The following is a 12,564-nucleotide window of genomic DNA, read 5'->3' on the forward strand; positions in this document are numbered from 1 at the left end:
ACACATGCTTTGTATACAAGATACAGCAATTCAGAAACCTTAATCTTCCTTCCTGCAGTGTATATGTATGTTCCTGTGTTAATTGGGACTTCCTAGTAAATAATTATTATTAATTATATTTTTATGTTATGTTTTCTCCAAAGAAGTTCAAGCTGGTGCACATGGTTCTCCTCCCCATTTTATCCTCACAACAAGCCTGTGAAGTAGGTTAGGCTGAGAGATGGTGAGTGGTCCAAGATCACCCAGTGAGATTCATGGCGGCGGCAGCGGGGGCTGTCCAACACTCTAGCCTAGGGGTCAGCAAACTTTTTCAGCAGGGGGCCAGTCCACTGCCCCTCAGACCTTGCGGGGGTGGGACCGGACTATATTTTGAAGAAAGAAAATGAACAAATTCCTATACCCCACAAATAACCCAAAGATGCATCTATATACAGTATATAAAAAGGTAAACTAGGCATGTGGGTGTGTTTCCACTTTTCACCAAAACCGTTTGACCAATTGAGGTGAAATTTTGACACAACATCACATCCAAATGTCCGAAGGCTATAGGAAAGTTTGCTAAGACAGATGTGTCACCTACGCCAGGTAAAACCCCCAAAACCCCATGTTTCAGAACTCACAAATCATACGAAAGTGCATGCTGGGAGCACAGGCGAGGTAGCAAACCAGCGCCCTCTAGTGACGGCTACACTGGTACTGCACCTAGGAAAGCTTCCCTCTCCACAGCATATCGGCTCAGCTTTGCAGACTAGGCCGCTTTCCAGACTAGGCCAATTGGAGGTGGGGGCTTGCTTGAGTGGGGGATGGGGATAGGAGGGGGCGGCATAGGTCATGGGGCGGGACAGGGTGGGGGGGAGTAATAGGGATGCGCCTGTGTAAACATAACACGTGTAAAACGGGGACTCTGAAGGTCAGGGGAGTCTGAAGGGGGACTCTGAGGCTCCATTTAACAGACTGAGCCACAGCAATGTGTGGCAGGGCCAGCTAGTTTTAAATAAAAGCACACATTCTACTCGTGTAAAAACACACTAATTCCTGGACCATCCCCGGGCCGGATTTAGAAGGCGATTGGGCCGGATTTGGCCCCCGGGCCTTAGTTTGCCTACCCATGCTCTAGCGACTATACCACACTGGCTCTCAATATAGTGAAATAAAATTGCCAGCACATTTGTAAAGCTAAGCAGGGTCTGGTATGGTTTCAAATTGGATGGGAGGCTGTGTGTTGAGAATTCCTGCATAGCAGGGGGTGGACTAGATGACCCTAGGGATCCCTTCCAACTCCACAATTCTATGATTCTAAGTTTTGTGGGGTCTTTAAAAGACTGGCCAATGCATAAAGTACATTAGGCTAGTGTTGTAATTAAGTGTGTTAAGCTTTTTAATTAACCCCTTTTGAGGCTGCAAATAATTTTTTGTGTTAGGCAACTGCTCCATTCAACCTCCACACGAGCTGCCCAGTCCACCGGTGGGTGGGTGGGTGTACAACACTTGCCCTCCCCCGGGAACCAGCAACCCAAGCTATGCCACTGTCAACACAGACATTGAGTCCCTGTCAGGATAAAAAGACAGAGAATGCTACTACTACTGCTAATGAAGAAGACTTCTAGTTTCAGCCTAACAAGGTTGTGGGGAATTAAACAAGGATGTAGGGGGTAGAAGTATGTACACTAGCTTGAGCTCCTGGGAGGAAAAGTGGGGTATAAATGCAATTAATAAATAACAAATAAAAATAATAAAAAATAGAGTACACATACAAGTCTGAAATGGCAGCAGTGCATTCCTCCTCTAAGGACCAATCCTAACATATTCCAAAGGCACCTTAACACCTTAACCTAGCTACAAGGCACACTGGGAACTGTAGTTCTTTCTCCCTGATGAGATCCCTGCAGGGCTGATGATAGCCACCAAGGCAAATGTCCTTTATCCCCCCCCCCCAAAATCATATCAACAGGTGGCAGCTTCGTGCTGTGCGCCAAACATATGCAGGACTCGGCTCTATCACTGCCAGCATTGCCATGGCACCTGACACCAGTGAGGGGGAAAACAAAGAAAAGTGCCAAAGCTTCCCTCACCAATGAGTGTGGTGGAGTCTCCTCCTTTGGAGGTCTTTAAGCAGAGGCTTGACAGGCATATGTCAAGAATGCTTTGATGGTGTTTCCTGCTTGGCAGGGGGTTGGACTGGATGGCCCTTGTGGTCTCTTCCAACTCTATGATTCTATGTGAATTCGAGCTCTTGCTGGGAGTTTGCCCCTGGGCCTCAAACTGGCCAATGCTTTCCTTAGGCAATCACAGCTTTCCTTTGCCCATATGGGGGCCATTGGTTGCCACTGTGGCACAAATCAATTGAGAGGCATGGTTTCCTCCATGGCACCACTGCCACATAGCCAGTGTTATGCCTTTCACTTAGATTTGGAGTAGGAACTTAGAGATAAAATGGAAGAGAATGGCAGTTGCCGCTAGCAACACTTTTTTGGTACTTAGTAAAGGCCACCTAAAAAGGCCTTGAGGTTTGCATGTGGCCAGCAAGGGGAGGGGAGGTGTTGGACCATCCTGTTTTAGACTGTAGTTGCCAAATCTGTCAACTCGGGTTGCCTCAAGACATTTTGCTGCCTGAGGCACCAAAGTCAAGGTGCATATTAGTACCCACAACTGGTCAAATTATTTGGCACCCAAAGCAGAACATCCCACAACAACCTCTCTTTGGGAGTACAGTACATATAAAAGAATAATAGATTACATAACAACTATCTGCTGACCTTTCTTGACACACCCAGAATTATATGCCCGAGGCAGCCACCTCACTTTGCCTAATTGTAGAGCTGGCTCTGCAATCAACAATACCTGAGATATTTTGGGATTACATGGATTTGATGTTCAGGACAATCCAGTATAAGGTAGAAAGGAGTAGGGTGGCCATGTGTCTTCCTTAAAAGACAACAGTCCTCTGTTTGAAGAGGTCCTCTATCAAAAGAGCTGTCTGGTCAAAGGGCAATTATAAGATAAATAACTATGGAAAGGGAAGTCGGGGGCCTATCAGCAATTAGCACCTGGACAGCTACTGTGGGGTATATTATATTTCTGATTAAAAATTAAATTATATCAATTATTTCTAAATTGGAATCTTTGTCCTTTTGATGGGGATACCTTCCCTCTTCTTTGGTTAAGTATATATGGCCACCTTGCAGACAAACTATTTAAATAAGCACATTAGTGATTGGATTTTATTTTCCCCTGCCTTGGTGGTTTGATGCTGTTGTCAGTGGTGCTGTCAGAACAGGAGTTGCAGTGCCCCATCCCTGCCCTCCAGGAGAATAAGGTTCAGGATGGCTTTCAAACCTAAGGTGCTAGCTAAAAACAAGTTGAAATACCAGTTAGAGTCCTCACTCATAAAACCATTAAGTCCTGAATCTAAAATTGCTTAACTGCACCACTCATGGAACTTTGTCCTATTTATCAGAGACAGATGCTTCCAGAAAATATAGTAAATCACTATTCCTGTTTTGCCTATCAGTGAATACTTTTTTAAAAAAATGTGTGTGCTGCCAAAATAATTAAAAAATCAGGTTTCAGCCACTTTCCCTAAGTCTCTAGAAATTAAATATCCGGGATAGTATTCAAGTATGTTTTACTTAGAGTCGTTAAGATTAATGAACATGCCTAAGTTAGGTCCATTAATTTCAGTGGATATTCTCTGAGTAAAACTTAGTTGAATACCATTCCTGGGAGTGAGGAGGATTGCATCACTTCACTAATGCACAAGCCTGCTCATGTACGCATATGCACACTAAAGTATCATGCAGCTCACAGTTTGGCAGGTCAAGAGGCAGGCAGCTGAGGTGAATTTTGAACCGTTGATACCACATTATAAGTAATACATGATTAAAAAAATTCTACCATATACTGAACTGAAATAGCAAGTGCTCCCTTTGATTTCAAATCAAGGCAGGTTTTGCAGAGTAAATAAGCACAGAGGAGAAGCTTCACCAGAGCATGATGGTGGTTGAAGGATGTTCTGGCAGTGAGAAATGTGGAACTCATTTGTAAAAATTATGTGGGTCAGTCTTATTAGAAATGTTACACAATCAATTGTCCTTTTTATAGTTCTATTTCCTCTAAATGGTCTAGACTCTAGAGTGATTTCTCCCGTGTATTTGTATAATTTTGTGTTACACACAAACTTGCATAACCCATATACCTACATTTCTGTGTCTGTGTGGTTAAGCTAAAGACAGAGACAGCCTGATGTTCTGTTGCATTTGATTTCTCAAAAGAGGAAAGAAAAAAAGGGCAGGTTGACACAGACAAAAAGATCGAATTTTTCATAATTTCCATATAGTCAGAGAAGAAAAAGTACCTTAACCCTTGGTGATAAGCAGAGTACATAGAGAAATTGGGCTGTGACAAGGCCTGCCTGTGGCTTCCTCATGATATAAATACTCGTTTGTTTTTGAGGATTCTTCACTATTTATCCATCTGCTCACCTCATCTGATCGGAAAAGCCCCAGGCGGTAAGTTGATTTGCTTTTCAGAATATTTGAGTTTGAAGGATTTGATAAAACCATTCTTTGCATTAGGAAAGGGGGAGATACCCATAAAATGGGATGAATAAAATCGTTGATTATAGTTCAATTTGGGTCAGTCTAGAATTATTAGTCTATAAGCCGGTGAGATAGTCTGATCTCTGATTTGCAGCAGTCATTCTCTGGCTTGAAAATGAGCACGGCCAGATTCTGTTATTTGTGCTTCTAGCAACAGAGTGGCTGAACGGACTATATTCTGTTAGACCTGAAGTTCACCTGTCACAGAACTTGAAGTGATGACAGTGTTTTCTACTGAGGTGCATCACTTGGCTCAAGTTACTTTTAATATAAACCACTGGAACTGAGAATAGTAACTTCGCTTCTCCAGGGTATAGATAGAATTTACACACCCCATCCAAATGAACCCGTTTATGTTCTCATTTTGTGTACCTGCTAGCACTGGTGCATAGGCTTGCAATGTACCTTTTGGGGGTAGGAGAAATATAACTCCCTAACAGCTTTGTTAGTTTTGAAATACTAACGAATGTGGTATTTTGAGCTAGGAGTTAGTGGTGAATAGCAGGAGAAACAGTAGACGAAAGGAAGTATGGTACTTCTTCACATCACACATAGTTAAGTTAGAGAATTTCCTACTACAGTATGTGGTGATGGTCCCCAACTTGGATTACTTTAAAGGGGGATTAGACAAATTCATGGAGGATAAGGTGATCAGTAGCCATGTTGATGATGGCTGTATCATTCAGCGTGTATCAGATGCTGGGGACAAACAAAAGAAAAAGCTTCGCAGAGGCATTCAGTTGGTCATGCTGAAAACAAGAATGATAAATGAAATCAACTAGCAAGACTGTTATTATCGCTTCTATTAGTCTCAACCAGGAAGGCTGTTGGACCAGTTCAAGGTCTATTTAGACATGTAAAAGGATTTGCAGTCCCCACCTCCAGCTGGAAAGTCAATATGGGATACTTAGAGCATTCAAGCAGAGGGGGCAAGGATCCTGAATGCCTCAGTTCTACTCTCATACCAAGAGGAGTGAGCATAGAATTGCATTATATGTTACATGCAACAATGTCCAATAAAAATGAATGGCCACTTCTATTAGAGCAAACTCTGTTGGAGTGGAGAAGATTGTGTTTAATTCCTGCCTAACCCTCTACTTTTTGCTGCAATTCATTTCCACCAAACACTTATCTTAAAAGAGTTACAGGTGCTTCCTTGCTTTTGTATGTGGGTGGGTGGGTGGTGAGTTCCAGCAGAAAAGTGACAGGTGTGTGGACGGAGGGTGAAGCACTCCCTTCCCATTGCTGCTTTTCTTCTACAAATCTCCTGCTGAAATGACTTTGCCAAAAATATAAGCTTTCGGTGAAATTTTGTTACACAGTTATATATATAACATTAGTTAAGTTCTGACCTCAAGAAGGAAAGTAATATGTATGAGGCAGCAATGAGCAATTAATAGATCATGGCCCATCTCTTCCAGACAAGCATTCCCAGCAAAAGTTGCAAATAGAACAATTGGATGGTTTTAATTGTAGACTAGAGGGGTTATTGCAGGGGGCGGGAATACTGTTTCCATCGCATCTAGAGAGAGATCCTACATCTCTCCCATTATATCTTCTGTCTCTGAATTGAGGGTGACTGCATAGCATCTCACAGCAAACTCTTTAGGAGTCTTCTAGATCAACCATCCCATATGATATAATAATAGTAAATTCAGATGGTGACTGCCAACATGACTGTAGCCGAAATGGGGCCTGAGTGTATATGTATGTTCCTGTGTTAATTGGGACTTCCTAGTAACTAATTATTATTAATTATATTTTTATGCTATGTTGGTGACTGCCAACATGACTGTAGCCGAAATGGGGCCAATGAAGAACTATAGGAAGGTATCTGCACTCAGCAGGTTTAGCGGGAAACCAAGGTTTATAGAACTGTAACAACCTTTTTAAAAAAAGAGCTGGTTTGGAGTGGTAATTAGAGATAGACTAGGACCTGTGAGACCAGGGTTCAAATTCCCACTGTGCCAGGAAGCCCATTGGATGACTTTGGGCCAGTCACTGACTCTCAGCCTAGCCCACCCAACATAGTTGTCTGGGTAAAATGGAGAGAAGTATGTGTGTCACCTTGAGCAGTGGGATATAACTTGCATAACCCATATACCTACATTTCTGTGTCTGTGTGGTTAAGCTAAAGTCAGAGACAGCCTGATGTTCTGTTGCATTTGATTTCTCAAAAGAGGAAAGAAAAAAGGGGCAGGTTGACACAGTGGGATATAACTGCAATAATAAAGAACAAACAAGGGGGACAACCCCCCCCAAAGACAAACCAATAAGAACTGAGCATACTCAGTGCACACTGATTGTTGACTAATTTGGAAAACCCAAATGGAAATCGGGGGTGGGGTGGAGTCGCCTACTAGGGAAGGGCATGGCAGGTGCCTGGCTGACTTATTGGGGGGGGGGACTAGCATTTTCTTGAAGGTCCCTGTTATACTTCAGCATCTGTTTTTGGCCTTCTTCATTAAATGTAATTTCTTGCCACTAATATAGAAGTTCAGAATGGCTGATAATTTAGATAAAATTGGTTTGTAGTTTCGATAACTGAATTAACCATCACACATTAGAAGCCAGTTGGTTTACTGTGCTTGTCTCCTTGCTGATATCCCACATAAACAAAAATGCATCCATAAGGAGACACAAGGAGGCATGTTTGAGACTCAGAAACACATTTGAATAAAATCTCAATGGACATGGAATAACTGGCACTCTTTGATTACAGTATAGACATAGCCCTTAATGTGTGCCTATTTCCCTCACATACCTCTGATTCCCTCAGAAGAGGGCTTGATTGCTATTCTGGGAATTGTAGTTCTGCAAGGGCACTAGGGGTCTCCTAACAATGCTTAGCACCTACCATTTTACTATTCTGTAACTTAAGAGCTCTTAAAACATATGGTTAAAGAAGGTTCAAATGCAGTTGGGCCTGGATGCACATTGTATGCTCGAGCAGGAGATTCTTTTTAGTGGGCCATTGTATTTCCAACCCTCAGTCCACTAAAGCTACCATGTGAAGGGAATTTTTAACCTCACGGAAGCAGTTTGATGCTCGGTTTGACGTATAGGAAAGAACTCAGCATTCGGCACCAATACCATATGACGCACATACTCTGGGAACAGGCGTCAGCAATTTGAAACCCATTGCGGGGTGGCATTTTCCCCCACTTTCTAGGAAATGAACATAGGCAAAGCTTTCTGATAACAAGTAAGATGACATCAAAACAGGTTGAGGGAAGGGCATGGTGTCTAGCGGTTAGAGGAAGGCTGAAGTGGAGAGGGATCTTGATTGGGGGGCAATTTTTACACAGGCATGTTTCCCTTTATAACTTGTGTGTGGTATACCAGCCAGAGGACTCTGTTGATGAGCACTATAAATGTTGTAGTAAAATAATAATAATAATAATAATAATAATAATAATAATAATAATATATTCCACTGATAACTCATGGACATACTACCAGTAGTGTTGTGTGTGCTGTAATCTCTAAGCAGCAGTGAGAGACTTTAGGGGTTCCAGTGCTTACCTGAGGTTCAACAGAAACTACACATACTGTATCTACAACCTGAGCACAGGATGGAAGGCTCAATTCATTGACACTCCAACAGATCTTGTTTTCCTATTAGGTTTCCATTTCCAGAGGTCCTACAGCTTCAGCCAAACTCTCTCATACATTGGCTGTGGCTATTTTTCTCCTTTGTACAAGATGATGATGTGGCTGGTCCCCTCCTGGAGAACACCATCAACCTAGTTGTCTCTATGGTAGCATGGCAACCTTTCTAGTTGTGCAGTTAGAGGTGCTTACCTGAGTCAGCTAGACCAGTGGTCTTCAACCCCCGGGCCACGGACCGGTCCCGGTCCGTGGATCAATTGGTACCGGGCCGCCTAAGGAACATTTAAATACAATTAAATTAAAATTATTAAATCTAAACAATCTAAATAAAATATAAACAATCAATGTCCCCCCCTCAGCGGGCCGCGGTAAAATTATCAAAAGTTGACTGGTCCGCGGCGATAAAAAGGTTGGGGAGCACTGGGTTAAACCACAGAGCCTAGGGCTTGCCGATCAGAAGGTCGGCTGTTTGAATCCCCGCGATGGGGTGAGCTCCCATTGTTCGGTCCCTGGCTCCTGCCAACCTAGCAGTTTGAAAGCACATCAAAGTGCAAGTAGATAAATAGATACCGCTACGGCGGGAAGGTAAACGGTTCCGTGCGCTGCTCTGGTTCGCCAGAAGCAGCTTAGTCATGCTGGCCACATGACCTGGAAGCTGTACGCCGGCTCCCTCGGCCAGTAACACGAGATGAGCGCCGCAAACCCAGAATGGTTCGCGGCTGGACTTAATGGTCAGGGGTCCCTTTACCTTTTAGAGGACAATCAAAAAAAGATTTGTTTTCAGCTACATTGCAAACAATTCTGTCATATAAACAGTGGCAACAATGTTCAAATGCCTCCAGTGAAATTGATTTCTTAGTAACTCTTCAGGACAACACCCTGATACTTACAAGTAAAACAAATACAGTACTGTATTTTAAAAGAGCATGATACAGTACTACCCTCCAATATCATTAATTGTTATTTTTCCAAGGGATTGTGATGCAGTTACCCAGATTTGTATTTGTTTGTGTGTGTGCATGTTAAGTTTAATTAACTTGCATTCCTGCACCTTTATTTCCTTATTGCTTATATGTTATTGAATTATATGCTTTTGATTAAATAAATAAAAATATATACTTAAGTATATAAAGTAAAATATATAGCTAAAGTAATTAGCTGTGCTGACAAAAATTTAAAGTGCTGCTGGCAGGCATTTAATTTCATATTCTGTGTTGGAATTTTTTAGCTGCCAATCATTTTTTTATTTTTTAAATTGTGCTCTATAGTATTGTTGTGTTTTGATGTTTTTGATGTTTTGTTTTCTTTAAAAAGTTGAGCCCTGCGTTATGCCAAAGAAAGGCATGAAACAAACATTTCCCAAAGTCATCTCTTCAGAGAAGACCCACTGAGCTAAATGGACCAACATTAGATATGTCTATTGATTTCAATGCGTCTCCCCTCAGTAAGACCAGCATTGGACATAACACCTTTTCAAAAGGATGCACTTTTCCTCAACGTCTTCAGAAATCTATTCTATTATATTTAGGTGTATGTTTATTTGTTTACTTGACAGGTGCTCCTTTCCCCCCAAATCATTTCATTTTACATTAAAAAAATCAATTCATAGCAACCTCCGCCAGCGCTTGGGGTGGACCAAAGTTGTTGAGCTTTTCTTAGGGCAGCCAATTTCAGGCAGCGCCCAAAATGCCCGGCTACCGCGTCATGCCATCCTCAAGCTCCCCTGCTGCCTGGAATCCCACCCCCAGGTGCACAGCAGCCACCATGCCGCCCTACGGACCCCAGTGTCACTCTAAGCCCACCCACCTACCCCTGGCTAACTACGCTACTGCTTGACGTCTCCCAGACTTCTGTTGCATTTTGGCAGAACAAAGGTTGAGGTGTGCTGGTCCTTTTGCAAGCAAACTATGGCCCAGTGGGAAGATGTTGTGTCATCTAGTGATACAGAACAGTTTTCTTATGCCCACTATTCTCTTTAGCTAGCACTGCTTGTAGCCAATGCATCAAATGTGGAAGGTATAGAAGCAAAATATGCATACATAAAGACATTTAAGTAACTGTGGGGGGGGGGGGGATCTGGGAAACCTAGTGTGCTGCCCCCTAGTGGCCACGCAGCCATAGTAACCACCAAGCAGCAGGTTCTTTGGATCTCAGAAAATGGAGGACAAGATACTCTTAGGCAGCAGAAGCAACCTTTATTAACAATTATAATAACCATAGAAACAGAAACAGGTGCTAAGATACAAAACAAAGATAATTAAAGGATATTAGCAGAGTAACAGATTAACAATATAGAATAAAGTAATAACTAACAAAAACTATAAAGCAAATAATAACAAATATAATGCTATTAGTATAGGCAATAAGCAAAGATTTTTGACAAGAGAAATAATAGCAGATATAGTCACAGAATACTTTCAGCTTCACATCTTCCCCAGCCTTTGGAGATCTCTGGTGCTTCAGATAGGCAGACTGTTCTTACTTAGGCTCAAGAGCCTTATTCTCACCCTCTGGAATGCTTCATATCAAGATCTCATTGAATTGATGGAGTTGGGGCCTTATATAGTGTCCTGGAGCAGCTTCCCACAGTTTCTGCAGCAGGTGTTAATGTTGGAATCCCTTTCCCATCCTTTGAAGTCAATGTATGAGCTGGCTCAGAGCAAAGCCACTCCTTTCTTTCCCATGCCTGCAGCTACGTTCCTTATCTCAGTGACTACCGGTATATATGGAAATAGAAGCTAAATTGAAAAACTGGAGCACCATCTACTGGCTGTTTCCCTGGCAATACACCTAGCTGAAGAAGTCTTCTCAGGTGCATGTACAGGGGTGTTTAAAAGCATGTCCATATGCCTATTTTACTTACACACTCTGTGTTTGCTGAGTAAGGCAAGTTTCCTGCAGCACTGACAATCTGCAGCACTGATCTTTTCATTTCCCTGCCATGCTCACTGCCCATTACTTGTTGTTGTTGTTTAGTCGTTTAGTCGTGTCCGACTCTTCGTGACCCCATGGACCATAGCACGCCAGGCACTCCTGTCTTCCACTGCCTCCCGCAGTTTGGTCAAACTCATGTTCGTAGCCTCGAGAACACTGTCCAACCATCTCGTCCTCTGTCGTCCCCTTCTCCTAGTGCCCTCAATCTTTCCCAACATCAGGGTCTTTTCCAGGGAGTCTTCTCTTCTCATGATGTGGCCAAAGTATTGGAGCCTCAGCTTCACGATCTGTCCTTCCAGTGAGCACTCAGGGCTGATTTCCTTCAGAATGGATAGGTTTGATCTTCTTGCAGTCCATGGGACTCTCAAGAGTCTCCTCCAGCACCATAATTCAAAAGCATCAATTCTTCGGCGATCAGCCTTCTTTATGGTCCAGCTCTCACTTCCATACATCACTACTGGGAAAACCATAGCTTTAACTATACGGACCTTTGTAGGCAAGGTGATGTCTCTGCTTTTTAAGATGCTGTCTAGGTTTGTCATTGCTTTTCTCCCAAGAAGCAGGCCCATTACTTATTGGAGGTTAAATGGCATGGGCATAAAATAGATTGAGATCTACAGGTAAATTTCTGGGTGACTTTGTGTAGTTCGACACACATCTCTGACTCCCAGTGGAGTAATCAGGAATGAATTTCCATGTGGAAGCGAAGAGCCCTGATGAATCAGGTCAATGGCTCCCCTCGTGCTGCATCCAGGTCTTACAGCGACCAAGCAGAGGCCTATGGGAAACCTGCGAGTTGAACCTGAGTTCAACAGCACTCTCCCCTCTTGCAGTTTGAGAATGATGATGATGCCTCCAAGAGTAGAGGTGGAGCAAAACCATCACGGCTAGTAGCCGCTGATAGCCTTGTTGTTGTTGTTTAGTCATTAGTTGTGTCCGACTCTTCGCTGATAGCCTTACCCTCCCTGAATTTGTCTAATCCTCTTTTAAAGTCATCTAGTTGGTGGCCATCATTGTCTCCTGGGGGAATGAGTTCCAAACTATGGAAGATGGACTTCTTTCATCTGTCCTGAATCCTCCAACATTCAACTTTGGATGAATTCTAGTGTTATGAGAGAGGGAGAAAAAACTTTTCTCCGTCCATTCTCTCCATGCCATGCATAATTTTATACACTGAAAAGAATCTCCTTGGCTCAGAATTTGTAAGTGTATGCTTTTTGTACTGGCTGTTTGGTACTCTCATTAAAAAAAGCCTGCCTGAAGTCTGCCATCCCTTGCTCTAAGAGACGACTGGTGTCTCCTTTCTCTATTGTGGCACAGCAGACTCTGGACATTGGCTGCTGGCTGCTGTATGAACCAGGGACTAAGTCATATAGCATATGGGCAAAAGTTGTCCTCTTGCGTCACAGGCACTATATAT

At 42.9% G+C, this 12,564-nt stretch overlaps 1 long non-coding RNA gene across 2 annotated transcripts in view; it reads right to left on the bottom strand.

Moving 5' to 3' along the window:
* The window catches only part of LOC148683336 (uncharacterized), a 35,562-nt gene that overhangs the window by 13,700 nt on the left and 9,298 nt on the right, over nt 1-12,564 (bottom strand). For both annotated transcript variants that reach the window (XR_015947195.1, XR_015947196.1), the window contains exon 2: nt 8,403-8,482. This is a non-coding gene — a long non-coding RNA (uncharacterized LOC148683336). The remainder of the gene's footprint in view (nt 1-8,402; nt 8,483-12,564) is intronic.

Source organism: Zootoca vivipara, chromosome 15 (assembly GCF_965207765.1).
Source record: "Zootoca vivipara chromosome 15, rZooViv2.hap1.1, whole genome shotgun sequence".
In the NCBI taxonomy this organism is placed as follows: Eukaryota; Metazoa; Chordata; class Lepidosauria; order Squamata; family Lacertidae; genus Zootoca; species Zootoca vivipara.